General features: G+C 33.3%; 1 long non-coding RNA gene, 6 other non-coding genes and 1 pseudogene across 9 annotated transcripts in view; all 8 read left to right on the plus strand.

Moving 5' to 3' along the window:
• LOC117199757 (uncharacterized) overlaps window positions 1-11,029 on the plus strand; it is a 60,014-nt gene extending 48,985 nt beyond the window's left edge. The window contains exons 8-10 of one of the 3 annotated variants that reach the window (XR_004481081.2): window positions 6,303-6,379; window positions 8,613-8,697; window positions 10,981-11,029. This is a non-coding gene — a long non-coding RNA (uncharacterized LOC117199757). Of the gene's footprint in view, window positions 1-6,302; window positions 6,380-8,612; window positions 8,698-8,953; window positions 10,529-10,980 lie in introns of those variants that run through there. The other 2 variants (XR_007475433.1, XR_004481086.2) reach the window with 2 other exon arrangements.
• LOC117200199 (small nucleolar RNA SNORD113/SNORD114 family) lies at window positions 3,534-3,608 on the plus strand. Its single transcript, XR_004481680.1, has one exon. It is a non-coding gene; the product is annotated as a small nucleolar RNA SNORD113/SNORD114 family (small nucleolar RNA).
• On the plus strand, window positions 5,604-5,681 carry LOC117200206 (small nucleolar RNA SNORD113/SNORD114 family). Its single transcript, XR_004481688.1, has one exon. It is a non-coding gene; the product is annotated as a small nucleolar RNA SNORD113/SNORD114 family (small nucleolar RNA).
• LOC117200202 (small nucleolar RNA SNORD113/SNORD114 family) lies at window positions 6,986-7,060 on the plus strand. Its single transcript, XR_004481686.1, has one exon. It is a non-coding gene; the product is annotated as a small nucleolar RNA SNORD113/SNORD114 family (small nucleolar RNA).
• LOC117200183 (small nucleolar RNA SNORD113/SNORD114 family) lies at window positions 9,367-9,441 on the plus strand. The gene has a single exon (XR_004481662.1). It is a non-coding gene; the product is annotated as a small nucleolar RNA SNORD113/SNORD114 family (small nucleolar RNA).
• A 623-nt stretch (window positions 11,030-11,652) lies between the features above and the next one.
• Window positions 11,653-11,726, plus strand: LOC117200169 (small nucleolar RNA SNORD113/SNORD114 family). The gene has a single exon (XR_004481645.1). It is a non-coding gene; the product is annotated as a small nucleolar RNA SNORD113/SNORD114 family (small nucleolar RNA).
• Window positions 11,727-13,456: 1,730 nt separating this feature from the next.
• On the plus strand, window positions 13,457-13,529 carry LOC117200188 (small nucleolar RNA SNORD113/SNORD114 family). The gene has a single exon (XR_004481666.1). It is a non-coding gene; the product is annotated as a small nucleolar RNA SNORD113/SNORD114 family (small nucleolar RNA).
• Window positions 13,530-15,383: 1,854 nt separating this feature from the next.
• On the plus strand, window positions 15,384-15,454 carry LOC117200346 (uncharacterized; annotated as a pseudogene).
• Window positions 15,455-16,010: the final 556 nt, after the last annotated feature.

Here is a 16,010-nt window from a genome sequence, read left to right on the forward strand (position 1 = left end):
ATTTTTATTATGTCTTTTTTTCTGCTTACTCTGGATTTAGTTTGTTCTTTTCCTAGTTTTCTAAGGCAGAAACTTAGATTACTGATTTTACATATTTCTTTTTTCTTTAAATAAAAATTGTATATATTTAAGATGTACAACATGATGTTTTGATGTACATATATATAGAGAGAAATAATTACCACAGACAAGCTAATTAACATATTCATCTCACACACTTTTATATTTTGCTTTTTTGTTTTTGTGATAAGAGCATCTGAAACTACTCTCTTAACAAATTTCCAGTATACAATATATTTATTAACTATGGTCACCGTGCTGTACATTAGATTTCTGGAACTTACCTACCTTACATAATAGCAGATTTGTACCTTAGACCAACATCTTTCTATTTCCTCCACCTCCCTGCTTCTGGTAACCAGTAGTCTAGTCTCTGATTCTGTGAATTCATCTTTTTTAGATTCCATGTGTCAGATCATTCAGGATTTTTCTTTCTGTATCTGGCTTATTTCACTTAGCATAATGTCCTCCATGTTCATCCATGTTGTTGCAAAAGACAGGATGTCCTCCTTTAAGGCTGAAAAATATTACACTGTATATATATACCACAATTTCTTTATCCATTCATCTGTCAGCAAACACTTAGATCTTCTTTTCTAATGTATGCATTCAATGCTATAAATTGCCCTCCAAGTACTGTTTTTGCTGCATCCATTTTTTTGTTTTTTTGGTGTTTTTGAAACAGGAGACATTAACATAAATGAACGAGAAGCTCATTGAATGAGAAGCAGTTATGGACATATGTTGATGACAGGTCATATAAAAAACATTAGGATTGAACAGATTGTGTTCTCTGAATTTTATTAACAGCCCAAACATGATCTAGTCTGTTATGTCTGTGACTAACAAGTGGATAGACAGATGTTTGTATCATTCAGGATTTATTCCTAGTGTCTTTGCATTCATAGATATTGATGTTTTATTATAATTGAATGTGTAAATAAAATCCTATCTTAATTGTTTAAAATAAGAGAAAGCACAGATCATTGGAAGACCATGTTTTATGAGACAATGATAATTATTAGTTTGGGTTTTTGCTACAGATGTTTATAGAAAGAAAAAATTCCTAGCCTACTCCCATTTTTGATAAGGGACATATAATTCATTGCATATAATAATATTTCTGTTCTGGATTACTGGCTGGTTTACCATTTTGACTTTTTTCATATAATAAGCATATAATTTAATCATTCCATGTGTAGTTAAGTAAATAAATAAATGAACATATAAAATTGAATCAAGCAGAGTCATCACTGAGAATGTGAAATAAGAATTTTTAAAAATGAGATTATGGGTTGTTTCCTTTTCTGTTTTTTTTAAACTGAAGTGTAGTTGATATATAATATATAAATTACAGGGGTACAATATAGTGATTCACAATTTTTAAAGGTTATATACTCCATTTATAGTTATTATAAACTATTGACTATATTCCCCGTGTTATACAACACATCCTTGTAGCTTATTTTATACCTAATAGTTTGTACCTCATAATTCCTTACCCCTATATTTCCCCTCCCCCTTTTCTCTCCCCACTGATAACCACTAGTTTGTTCTCTGTATCTGCTAGTCTGCTTCTTTTTTGTTATATTCACTAGTTTGTTGTATTTGTTAGATTCATACTTTCTTTCTCTGTCTGACTTCACTTAATATCAATATGATAATCTCTAGGTCCATCCATGTTGCTGCAAATGGCATTATTTCATTCTTTTTTATGGCTGAGTAGTATTCCATCACACACACACACACACACACACACCACATCTTCTTTATCCATTCGTCTGTTCATGGACACTTAGGTTTCTTCCATATCTTGGCAATTGTAAATAATGCTGCTGTGAACATTTGGGTGCATGTATCTTTTCAAATTAGTGGGTTTTTTTCTGAATATATACCCAGGAGTGGAATTGCTGGATTATATGATAGTTCTATTTTTAGGTTTCTGAGAAACCTCCATACTGTTTTCCATGTTTTACATTCCTACCAACAGTATATGAGGGTTTCCTTTTCTCCACATCCTTGCCAACATTTGTTATTTGTGTTATGTTTCATGATGGCCATTCTGACAGGTGTGAGGTGGTATCTCACTGTGGTTTTGATTTGCATTTCCCTGATGGTTAGCGATGTTGAGTATCTTCTCATGTGCCTGTTGGCCGCCTGCTTTTCCTCTTTGGAAGAATGCTTATTCAGTTCTTCTGCTCATTTTTAATTTTTTTTTTTTATGTTGAGTTGTATGAGCTGTTTGTATATGTTGGATATTAACCTCTTATTGGATTTAAAGGTACCCAAATAAAGATTTAAATGTACCTAATTCTGCAAAAGTAGCATCCATTAAAATTATCTTTTATTCTGTTAAAACTGTTAAACTATAAAGATATATATATATATATATATATATATATATATATATATATATATATATATATACTTTTTTTTTTTTTGCGGTACGCGGGCCTCTCACTGTTGTGGCCTCTCCCGTTGTGGAGCACAGGCTCTGGACGCGCAGGCCCAGCGGCCATGGCTCACGGGCCCAGCTGCTCCGCGGCATGTGGGATCTTTCCGGACCGGGGCACGAACCCGTGTCCTCTGCATCGGCAAGCGGACTCTCAACCACTGCGCCACCAGGGAAGCCCCCTATAAAGATATTTTTGATAAATATCTTTCTTATTCTTATGTGTGAATTCAACAGTGGCTATAACTAAAAGTATCTAAAAGTAAAAGTCGAATACTGGATTAATTAAAAAGGACCGAAGTTTATAACTCCCTAGCTCCAAGTAACTAAAATACGCTTAAATTCTAGTTTAATTCTCCTTCTTCCTCCACAGAATGACCACAGGACAGCACACTTATTCATTTTCTAAGAAGCAAAATCTTGGCAGTTAGCTCTGTGAGTTAAGAACCTAGAGAAAAATAAGTAAGAATTGAAGTTCCTATCCTTGGGTAGGATGATTTGTTCACAAATACTTAGTGGTATTTCAAAAGAATCAATGTGTATAAAGGAAATAAAAATCCCAAATATGGACCAATGATGGAAATATGTTATGAATCAAAAATTATGTTTAGTCTAATTCAGCAGTCTAATTCAGTAGTTGTTTCATTCATTTTTAGAACTACTTAATATTACATTTTATGTTCCTCCAGAAATGACTTAAACATTTCCATATCGGTATAGCACTGGCTGGTAACTGTGTGGCAACCCACAAGCCCATGGAAGACTCTGTGTTTGAGAAGTGATTAAAGGTGGTGCTTTCATCACTTTTCATTGAACCATCATTAAAACATGGGCAAACTAAATAAAAGTAACACCCAGATGGACCAATGGTGAATGTGGATTTGGTATGAAGCATGGATGTTGATTGATCACACATGTTCTCTGAGGTCCATTATAAAAGGAGATTTTGTTCCTGGAATTTTATGATTATATTGTTATTCATGGATCAATTAATAAGTAAATACAGAAAGAACAACGTGTCTGGATCGATGATGAGTTCCATGGGGTATCTGAAACAGGAGTTTTGATTAAATCCATATGCAATTCTGAGGTCCATTGCAAAGAGGCACATGGTTAAATTATTCCCTCTGTGGGAAATGAGCACATGGTACCTTGTGTTTGTACTTTTGTGGTTCTTGGGGATGGATTGTATTTTTATTATAAAGTTGAGCCATAAATAAGTGAAATGTATCAATGAATTTAAAAATATAATAAGTCATGTACCTATTATTAAGGAATGTAACGAAACATGGATTGTTATTAAAATCTAGCTGAGACTCTGACTCTTTACTATACATTAATAGTAGAGACTGTTACTGCTCTGGAAAGTGGTATATGTATGGTCATTTGTATATAACAGTTTTTGTTCTGTGGTGGTGGTGGGTTGCTGACTGGTTGTGGTATTAAGGAAATGCAAATGCATTTACTTGTATAAATACTTGTTTAAATAACCACTTAATTGAGAGCCAGAGACCACTGATGAGAATGTTTTGTAAGACAACACTTCTAATTAATCCAATCCTGTTTTTCATTGATTTTTGTTAAAACAATAAAAAAAGAAGCAAGTCTGTTATTCTCAATGGCAATGACCATAGATAGCCATAAATTTTGTTCAGTGTTCTTGTCTAGTGGATAAGATCACAGATACTGATATGCTTGTATAAGAGAAAGAAGGTATAATTTTATATCTTAATCTATTTTTTAGGAAGTCAGCAAACCACAGACCAATTCAGAACACATGATTTGATATCAGGATACTGACTCATTTTGTTTTCTGAGTCAGATATTCTAGGAAAAATTCTAAGCTCTTCTATTCTTTGAAAGGTACACCTGAACTTTTCCAAGTTCCAGTAATTTGATTCTGGGTTAGTGTCTAACCATTTTGAGTTTTCTTTAGAAAAATAAAGACATGATAATATTATTCTTTGAAAAATAAAATGAATCAGTAGGTGAATGAATCCATAAGTCCATATAGTGGAGGATTGGTGAGATGGTACCATGAAACATATTAAATATGTCCAATTCTGCAGAAGTCCAATAAGATGATCTTGGCTCTTCCTATGTAAGTAGCAGGTAAAGTCAGATATCTGTAATTGTAGTTTTAATTTTGTGTTGAACAATGAATTCGGTGGTATTCATATAATTTAATAGTAAAATGTAAGTAAATAAAAGAGTGCCATTCTTAGGAAAATGATGAGAATGTGTTATAGCAATTTGAAAAAAGCTAACTCTATAGTTTTTGATAATAGGCTCTTATTTTTCTTTATAGAATGAACACCACACATCTGATTTAATCATTCTCTAAAGGTGAAGACCCTTACTTCTGAGACTAAGGAGCTTAAAGACCGAAATAAGGAAACATCAATGTTGGTGTTCTAAGCTCCAATGGGGGTTATTAATGGGATCCCACTAAATTATTTCAATAAAATAAATAGTTAAATAGTACATGAAATTAAGGAATGCCAGTTACCAGCTCATGATTGGAATGTGTCATAAACTAACATTTATGATTAATTTGACCCGGCCCAACTAAGGACCGTTACTAAAGTGATGGAGGGCATTTCACGTATTTTCAGAGCAGTTTAACTTCCTACTTAATATTCTTGCCACATTTGCTGAATCCATTTCTTCATTGATTAAGATCTCAGTTGTTAACTCTTTGAGGCTGGAGTACTTTGGAAGATGGCAGATGTCATTTTTGTCAGTTGTGGGCTAAGATGATAGGTCTGTGGTTGTTGATTACACTAGCTTTAATGTAAGGACGAATCAAGTGAAAGAGTAGCAGGTGGGCACTAATCTTAAGTAAGGGATTGATATGAAGCAAGCATGTTGATTAATCCCTACATGTAAAACAGAGCCTCACAGTGAAAAGTGACTGAGTCTATTCACTCTACATGAACAGGGGCAACGAACAGATCTTGGTTGTATTTAAGGCTTTTGTTCTTAGTTTTGCGTCACCGAAGGTAATTGATTGTATAATTATTCGTGAATTCATGAACGAGTGAATCAGTTCAAGAAGGCATAAGTGGATGAAGAAATAGAAAGACATGCCTGGGTCGATGATGGGTATTGGGGGAGGTATCTGAGTCAATAACTTTGATTAAGTGCTCTGTGTAACTTTGAGGTCCACTATGGAAAGAGAACTAGTAAATATTCTCTGTAGACATTAACTAGTAGTAGAAGTTAGGAAAAGGCAATAAACTTGTTCCTGGGCTTTTGTGGTTCATGGATACGGATTGTATTATTGCAAGTGAATCAGTGCATGAATGAAGAAAGAAATGTACATCTGAAAAACGAAGAGATTTGCTCATGGAGCAATCAGTAGAGTGCAATAAAATAAGTATTAATATTAATACAGTTCTGAAGTAGAATGAACAGGTTTAGTCTGCAATCCTCTTTCACATGGAGCATATGAGTATCTGTGGTCAGGAGGCAATGTTTTGAGTTTTGGTAGTTTGCTATTTTTTAATTAGGAAAAGGAAAAGTGTTTGCATCAGTCAAAAATCTATTAAATAACCATGTACTTAACAGATGTTTATATTCGTGGATATCTGTAATCATTACAGATCTTAATCTTGGGCTAAGTGGTGGAGTTAATAATGTTTATTATATTATTCATAACTAAGAATTCAATACTGGATTAGTAAAAAAATTACATTTTTGAACCAAAGTTTATTGTTATCTAGTTCTGCCTGGCTAACAATAATTAAAAAATTGAAATCTAGTCTAAATCTGCTTTTTTCCTCCCCAGAGTGAACACAGGACAGCTGATTTAATCATTTAATAAAGAATTGTTATCGCAAGCAAGGAGCATAAAGTCTAATATAAGTAAGTCCCTTGGTTCATATTCTTTGTTTGAATGGTTTATTCATGAGTGTTAGCTGAAGAATTCCAAAGTAATAATTATGTACTACATACATGAAATATATAAAATACTTCAAGTATGGACCAATGATGGGAATGTGTTACAAACCTCAAATTATGTTTAATCTAAATCAGCACAACTGAGGTCATTTTAAAAGCAGATAGAAGTTATTTAATTTATTCTCCTAGCTGTTTAATATTATTTTCTATTTTCTACCATGGTTGATTTCACCATTTGCATATGGGTAGAGGGGCTGATAACTCTTTGTGGGCAGCCCAGAGGTGATTCAGATGGTGGTTTCATTGTTTTTCATGGAACCATCTTTGACATACAGATGAATTAAATAAAAGAGGGCCACACAGGAAGCGATGCTGAATGTGGGTTTGATACAAAGCCGGGATGTTGATCCATCCACACGTGCAGGTTTGAGTTCCATTATAGAAGAAATGTCGTTTATTAGCTCTATAGGGTGAGAGCCTAAAATTCAAGGATCTTGTTTTTGGAATTCTGTGATTGTATTATTTGTGCATCAGAAAATTAATCAATAAATGAAAAAAATTTTTCTAGCAAGGACCAGTGATGAATCTCATGGGGTTTGTGAAACAAGAATTTTGATTAAGCCCATCTGCAACTCTGAGGTCCATAACGAAGAGACATCTCATTATTCTCTTTGTGGGAAATGAGCGTACAAACACCTTATTCTCAGGCTTTTTGGTTTGGGGTATGAATAGCATTATTAGAATAAATTTAGCCTATGAATAAAGAAATATATCAGTGAATGAGGAATAAGAGAGATATATGTGTAGTACTTTTTAAGGCATGCAATGAAACATTGATAATTACGAAAACAATTTTGAGATTTTTAGTCCCAGTAAATTAATAGTCAAGGCTCTTATCATTTTTGTAAGGAGCATATGGTCATTTGCACACAAAACTCAATGTTTTTGTTTTGTGTGGAGGCGAGTTGCCAATCGATCATTTTATTAAGGAAAGAGAAATACATTTACATAAATAGTTGATTGAATAAACTGTGTAATTGGGAGGGAAGGCATTGAATGATGATGAGACTCTTTTATTCAGCCACATTTGTGATTAATTCAATCTTTTTATGCAATTTTATGTTGCATACAAACAAACTTAAATTAAAGGAACCAGTTTGCTATTCTTTTGGGTAATGACATTAGGACAAATGTAAATATTATTCAATTGGGTAATGACATTAGGACAAATGTAAATATTATTCAAGGTGCTTATCCAGTGTGGGTGGGTCACAGATACTGAAGTTTAATTATAAGTGAACAAATGTATACATTTGTATCTCAATCAATTTTTCAAAAAAGTCAGTCAATATTACCTCAATGGAAAGCATGCAATTGGATGTAAAGATTGTGATTCATCATGTTTTACACAACTGATGTCCGCAGGAAGATAAAGAGTCACAGGCCTTTCCAATGGTGTACATAGACATTTGTAAATAATAGTGTTTCAGTTCTGTTTTGATGATTGTTTAAGCTTTTTGGAATTCTTTTAGAAAAATAAAGGGATGGTCTTATTATTCCATGAGTAATTAAATAAAGGAATTAGTGAGTGAATTAATAAATATATTAAGTAGGGTAAAGCTTGGACCATTGGTGAGATTGTGCCATGAGTTGAATCTCCCATGTATCCAATGCCACACAAATAAAGTTCAATAAAAAAGATGATCTTGGCTCTTCGTGGGTAGTCAGTAGAGAGACATATTCTTTTTTTTTTTTTTTTTTTTTTTTGCGGTACGCGGGCCTCTCACTGTTGTGGCCTCTCCCGTTGCGGAGCACAGGCTCCGGACGCGCAGGCCTAGCGGCCATGGCCCACGGGCCCAGCCGCTCCGCGGCACATGGGATCTTCCCGGACCGGGGCACGAACCCGTGTCCCCTGCATCGGCAGGTGGACTCTCAACCACTGTGCCACCAGGGAAGCCCCGAGACATATTCTTAATAATTATAGTTATTTTTCTTCTGTTTACTGCTAGATCCAGTGGTGTTCATTGTATTATTTAAAATTAAGAATTGCACAAGTTAATAAATATAAAGTAGAGCTCTCTCTTTCCAAATGTTGAGAATAGAATGCAAACCAAGGATTATTGTTACCTGATTCTTGATGTTTAAAAATGCGTAATTGTAGATTGATTCTTTTTAAAATTTGCTTTTTACTGCTCAGAATGAACAACTCTACCATATTTGATTATTAGCCCATGGCAAAGATCTTGAGTTTTACCCTTTGGATAAAGAGAGAAGAGATCTGTGTAAGTAATAAAGTTCATGTTCTACTTGGGGGTCTTGGTCATGGGTATCCACTGAGATGTTTTGAGGGAATAAATGGCTGCATACACAAACAATTCAAGGTGGATGACCAATGATTAAAGTGTGTTAGGAATTCAGAATTATGATCACTCCGTTTCAGCATTTCAGCATGACTGAATTTATTAGGACAACAAGATGAAAGGCATTTCACTCACTTTCAGAAAATTTTAATATTCCATTTAATTTTTTTTACCACAGTGGATATAAACTTCTCCATTGGTATTGTTATAGACCATGAACCCACTGAGGAGGAGAATATACAAAAATGGAAAATTTTGCATTTTTCTTAGTTGTGGTATAAAATGGAAGTTCATTGTTCATCTTTAAAATATGGATGTTAAGTGAAAGAGGTCCAAGCATGGACGAATGGCTAATATGGAACTGATATGATGCAAGGAAATGGATTCACTCCTATTTTCAATGCTGGGCTGCATTGCACAAAGAGAGCTACTTCTCTAGCTCTGTAGGAAGTGAATGTTCACAGACATATTCATATCTTCAAGGATCTTGGTTTTATTTTCCTAATTAATGGACATTGACTGTATTATTATTAATGAATCAATGAATAAGTCAAGAACAATATATCAAACAAAGGCACAGAATACCAAGTCTGGATCAATGATGAGTATGCGTGGGGCATCTGAATAACATTTTGATTAAACCCAGTCTGTAACTCTGAGGTCCGTTGCATCTTTGGGAAATGTGCTTACGAAGTCAGAAATATTCAAGGATTGTGTTCTTGACCTTTTGTTGTTTATGAATATGGATTGTATTATTGTAAGTAAATAAATGTATGAATAAATAAAGTATAAATAAAGAGGAGGGCTACACCTTGTCCAATTATGAAAGGAGCTTATGAACCAAAAATGATTGTTAATACATTTCTGAAAATTTGAGTTCAATAAAATAGACCAAGGCTACTCCTCCTTTGGGAGCATAGATATATGTGAACATCAGTGTTGTTCTTGGTTGGTGGTGAGTTTCTGGTTGTATGTCTTATTTTAAGAATATTTACATAACTGTACAATAATAATAATAAATATATTCAATAGTAATATAACAAATCATGATAAACATATTAATATAACATATTTAATAAGTAGTAGTTTAATATAATCAATAATGAAAAAATAAAATACAAATGATTAGATAGTTATTGAAATATACAAAAGGTCTAAGCATGAGAATATACTAATTATGAATCCTCTTGTGTTCATTGATTTTTATTTTTAAAAAAGTAAATGCACGTTGTTGATGATTTTTGTGAGTAATCATCAAATGGATAGATTTAGTGTCTCTCAGCGCTTTTGTCAAGTGTTCTTAGGCTTCACCAATATTAGTGCTATTATTATAAGTGAGTAAAGCATAATTTCATATCTCAATCTATTATTTAAAAGAGTACAAACTGTGGGCCCGTTGGGAGCATATGTAATATGTGAAGGAGCATGATTAATCCTGTTTTATTGCCTAGAAATCCACTTAAATAAAAAAGATCTGAGCCCCTCCATCTTTAAGGAAGGATCACATAGACCCCACTCTCTAAACACATCTTGCTGTTAACATTTAAATTCAAACAGCCAAAAATAAAAATTTAGTTCCTTAGTAACACTAGGCACATTTTAAGCTATAAGTGGCCAGTGGCTACCATTTTGGTCATTGCTGATAGAGAAAGTTGCATGTAATAGTATTTAGTTTTGAATAGCAGATGGCTCTATCAGTTTGTATTTCCTTTCAAAAAAAAAAGTCTAGATAATTAAATTATGCTTAGAATTATTAAATAAAAGAGTGAATAAATTAATCAATAAGTACATAGTTAAAGTATATGGCACTAAGGGGCCAGATTGTGTTTTGAAATAAGAATTTAAATTTATCACATTTTGCAAAAGTTTTCCCCATTAAAAAAATTATGTGGCCTTTTTGCGATTATGTAGGTGTATAGACAAATATTAATAATAGTTATAGTCCTTATATTGGGTGATAGATTAAAACACCTTCATAAAAACATTTAAGAAGTCTTTATTATTTTATTTCACACTAAAAATTAAGTCAATAGATGAAAAGGATACCACTGTTGGATGGATTGATGAAAATGTGACACAAACCAATGTTTCTGGTTAATCTAGTAATGCAGAACTAACTTCTATTTTAAAAATCTAAGTTTACACTTTTCATTCTTTTAAAAATCTGCCTTTTCCTTCTGAATGAACACTCCACGTTGGATTCAGTCGTTGTCCAATGATGAAGATCTTAGCTGTTACTTCTGTAGGTAAGGAGCAATGTAAGTAACAATCAAAGTTTCTGTGTTTTGTTCGTATGGTTTGTTCATGTGTGGTCACTGAGGTAGTTCAAGAGAACAAAAGGCTGTATACATAAAAACCAAATCCAAGAACACCAAGTATGGACCAATAGTGAAGAATGTGTTATGGGCCAAGGAGTAGAATGAACACATTTCAGCACCTCTGAGATTCATTTTAAAAAGAAATGAAAGGTATTTAATTAATTTTCAGAACCATTTGCTATTTCATATTATTTCTGCACTGCAGTTGGTTTAAGCATTTCCATATTGTTAGAGATCCAGCCTATTAATTGTTTAGAGGAAGCTCTTAGAAGGTGGAACTTACTGTGTGTGTTCTAGATGTAGGGCACCATTGTGGTTTTTGGATGTTCACTACAGCATGTTTAAAATTGGGTGAATTAAATGAACATGGCCCAATCATGGGTCATTTTTTGTGATGGTACTGAGATGAAGCAAGGCTACCCTTAGATCTAGTCTGAAAGCTCTGTCAGAAATCAGTCTAGAGACAATTATCATGGTTATATCAAGGATCCTGTTCTTGGGAGTCTGTGACTCATGGGAAAATGAAGGTATAAATAACAAAGAAAAAGAGTGCCGAGCCTGGACCAATGATGAGATTGGAGGGTGTCTGAATCAAAACTTTTGATTAAAGCCATCTGTAACTCTGAGGTCCATCATTTAAAAGTGGCCTTCTCTTTTTTTTCCTTTATGGAAATGAGTGTAGAGCAGAAGTTCAGAATATTCAGGTGTCTTGATGACAGGCGTCCACACCTTCTGGGTATAGATTGATTTTCATAAGTAAATCAATGCATGAATAAATGAAGAAATGTAAAGATGGGTAAATGTAAAAGAAGCTGGGCCTGGACCAGTTATGAGAGTATGTAATGAAACATGGATTATTGTTATATGTTTCTGTAGCACTAAATTCCAGTGAAATATATACATAAAGGCTGTTTGCCTTCTTTTGGAAGGAATATGTATACAGATGTATGTAAGATTCAGAATTATTGTTTTATGTAGGTGGTTGTTTGCTGGTTGGTTGTTTTTACTTAGAGAAGGGAAAAATTACATAAATAAATGCTTATTAAATAATTATTTAATTGAAAAAAGAATGAGCAAAGCTCATCTTCAGAATGTGCCTTATGAGAAGAGTTATTATTAATCCAACTCTGTTCACTGAGTTTTATTAAAAATAATAAAAGAATCTAGTTTTCAAACCTCTGTGTAGTGAAATAGACATATGGAGATAATAAATATTATTCAAGTTTCCTATCTAATGTTAGTTAATTCCTAGATATCGATGTATTCTTACATGTAAATAGATGAAGTCCTAATCACAGTCAATAGTCTAAAAGGAGGCAAACATGGCTCAGTAAGAAGCAAGAATAATGACTAATCTTTATGTATACTACTAATCCTCTCTTCCTAGTTTAGGTATGAACATATAGACATGTACATGAAGATCATTTCTGTTCCGGGTTTTTCACACTTTGTGTGTGCGTGTGTTTGTATAGTTGAATATATGATCAAGTATTCCATGAATAATTCCATAAATGAATAAATAAAACAATGAACAATTGAATTAATATATGAGTAGGGTCAAGCATAGACCTTGGTGAGACTATGCCATAAATCACAGATTTTAACTTCAACCATTTCTGCACAAATTGAGACCATTAAAAAAAGATTATCTAGGCTCTTACCTATGTGGGTAGGGGTCTATAGACAGATATGAGCAATAGTCATAGTTCTTATTTTTGAGTGATGAATTCAACAGTGTTCATTATATTATTTATAAGTAATAGTTAAATCAAGTAATAAAAAGGAGTGCTGTTCTCAGGTCAGTGATGAAAATGACACTTGAATCAACTTAATGATTAACCTAGTACCACGCAACTAATGTCCTTTTAAATCAATCTAATTCTGGACTGTTCATTCTTTTGAACATTGGCATTTGACTCCACAGAATGAAGACCATGGCTGCTTTCATCAGTCTGTTTTGAGGAAGATCTTGACTGTTACCTTTGTGGGTAAGGATTCTAATGACTAAACTAAAATAATAATAGTCAAAAGATCTTGTCAAAAGATCTTGGAGTGAATTTTTCATTAGTGTTTGTTGAATTATTTAGATTAGGAAGATGCAAGAGAGCTGGAAGGGGAAGCATAGAAAACAAGGATGATAATTGATCCATACATACCTCAATGAGGGCCACTACAAAAAGAGATCTCATCTATTGAGAAAGATCTAGTTTATGGGAAAAGAGCCTATACACAGATGTTGGTCATATTCAAGGGTCTTGTTCTTGGCTTTTTTTAAATTCATGGATATTGATGTTATTACTGTTGGTGGATCAATGAATGGATCAATGAGCAAAGGTATAAATGAAGAAAAAGATTGCTTAGCCTGGATCGATGATGAGTACCCTGGGGTGTCTGAAGTCAAGGACTTTGATTAAACCCTATAACTCTGAGGTCCATTACAAAAAGATTCAGTCCTCTTTATCTCTACAGGAAATGAACTTGTTCAAGGACTTAAAAATATTCAAGAGTTTGTTCTTGTGCTTGGGTTTCTGAGTATTGTATTTTCAGTAACTCAATGCATGAATAAATCAAGAAAGTATACATGAATAAGGACAAAATGGTTTATTCCTGGTCCAAATATGGGAGAATGTAATGTAATATATGTAATATAAAAATCATTATTAACACATTTCTGAAGCACTGAGTTCCAGTAAAATAAATTGATTGAAGCTGACCATTTTGAGTAAAGAGCATCTTGATAAATGGGTGTAAGAGCTCATGTTGTTTTTCTGGGTTGGGTTGTTGGTTTTTGTTTTATTAAGAGAAGGGCAAAACATTTACTTAATTATTGATTAAATAACTACATAATTGAGAGTGGGCTTATACTTGGACCTATGTTGAGAATGTCACATGACAAGTTATGATTAATTCAATGATCTTCTACTTTTTAATTAAAAAAAGAACAAGAAAAAATTATCTGATCTTTTTTCTGTGCCTAGTGAGCATATGCACAGGCATTAATATTGTTCTGTTTCTGTGGAGTCACAAGTATTAATGTTATTATTATAAATGTATCAAGGAATAAGTTAATATTTTAATCAGTTCCTTGAAAGAAGGTAACGCATGACCCAGTGAGGACCATGTGTTATGAAACAAGGAGAGTGATTAATCCAGTTCTAACAGTTGCTCTCTAGATAAAAAAAGTAGACCTAGGCTCTTAATTTTTGAAATTGTCAATATATTTAGAGAGGATTTCTCTTCCTGGCTTGTTGGTGCAATTACTTTAAAAAAATGGAAGATAAAATGACTCCATGTATAGCTATATACCTACATACATATATAAAGATGGGACAAGCATGGACAATTGCTGAGAATGTGCTCGAATCTAAGACTCAGATTAACCGATTCTCTCCAAGAAAGATTCATTTAGAAAGTTGTTGTAGCTCTTACCTGACTGGGTAGGGGACACACATAGTTCTTATTCTTTTGTCTGGTGTTGCTTTCAGAGGTGTTCATTATATTCATTACATTTAATACTTGATTCAATCAATCAAGCAATATACCATGGAGAGTTTTAATATACAACAAGCACTTAAGGTTTATTCCTCATCAGTTGTTGACTTGAAGTCAACTAGAAAAATCTGAATCTAGCCTTTCCTATCTATCTGTCTATCTATCTACCTAATCTAATCTGTCTATTTTCATATTTGCTTTGTACTCTACAGAATGGATGCACAACGATTCAATTAAGGACTATAGAAACTTACGTAAGTAGCAGTCAAAGTAATTGCTTCTGGTTTGGTGGTTTGTCATGGGTGTTAACTCTGTTATTGGAAGGGAATAAATGGCTACATGTACAAATTAAATGAATGGAGATCATGTGTGGGCCAATTCAGTACATCTGTGGTCAATTAAGGAGAAAAAAGAAAGACCATTTTATTTTCACAGTTAATTATTCAATTAATTAATTAATGTACAATTAATTAATTATACATTAATCAATTTTAATTTGAGTCACAGTTGATTTAAACCTCCCTCTATAAAGACATGGTTTTGTCACATTCAAACAGTAAAATGGGGCCAATATAAAGTATTGTATTAATTAATCTATATAGAAAACATTGTGGCCAATTAATGAAATATATATATATTGTCAGTGGGAAGTAATTCTATAGAGAAATGTTAGAGATATTCAAGGATCTTGTTTCAAGTTTTTATGACCTCCAGGCATTTATTTTATTATTATTAGTGAATTGATGACTTAATCAATAAAAACATGCAGACATGATTGAAGGTAATGAGGGCCAATCCTGGACCAATGGTGATGCTGGTGGGGTGTAAGTCATGGATGATGAGTACTTGTCTGGAACTCTGAGGTCCAACCCAGTAAGAAATCTAGTCTATACCATACGTCCGTTAGAAATTATCCTGTGGACATATGTTAGTAATATTCAAGGATCTTGTTCTTAGTTTTTGTTATGGAATTTGACTCTGTTATTACAGGTGGATCAATGAAAGAATCAATCAGTAAATACAGTTGACCCTTGAACAACGTGGTGTAACCCCACGCAGTCGAAAGTCCTTGTAAGGCTATCTCTGCTTCAGAAGCAAAGGAATTGGTAAATGACTCACCCAAGGCCAGGAATCTTAAATAGTTTGGATAGAATCAGGTCTCAAACCCTGGTTCTTTTGATACCACATGTTGTGATCTCTAATCAAACACAAATTTTTCCCACACTTAGTTAATTTAAAGATCCCTAAAATGAAAATACAGGTACTATATTTATTGAAAAAAATCCATGTACAAATGGACCCATGCAGTTCAAACCCGTGTTGTTCAAGGGTCAACTGTATACAAATAAATAAAGAGGGTGAAGCATTGTCCAATTATGATAATATGTCATGAAGTAAGAGAATCTGTTAATATATGTTAAAAAC

This window comes from Orcinus orca, chromosome 2 (assembly GCF_937001465.1).
Source record: "Orcinus orca chromosome 2, mOrcOrc1.1, whole genome shotgun sequence".
Taxonomy (NCBI): Eukaryota; Metazoa; Chordata; class Mammalia; order Artiodactyla; family Delphinidae; genus Orcinus; species Orcinus orca.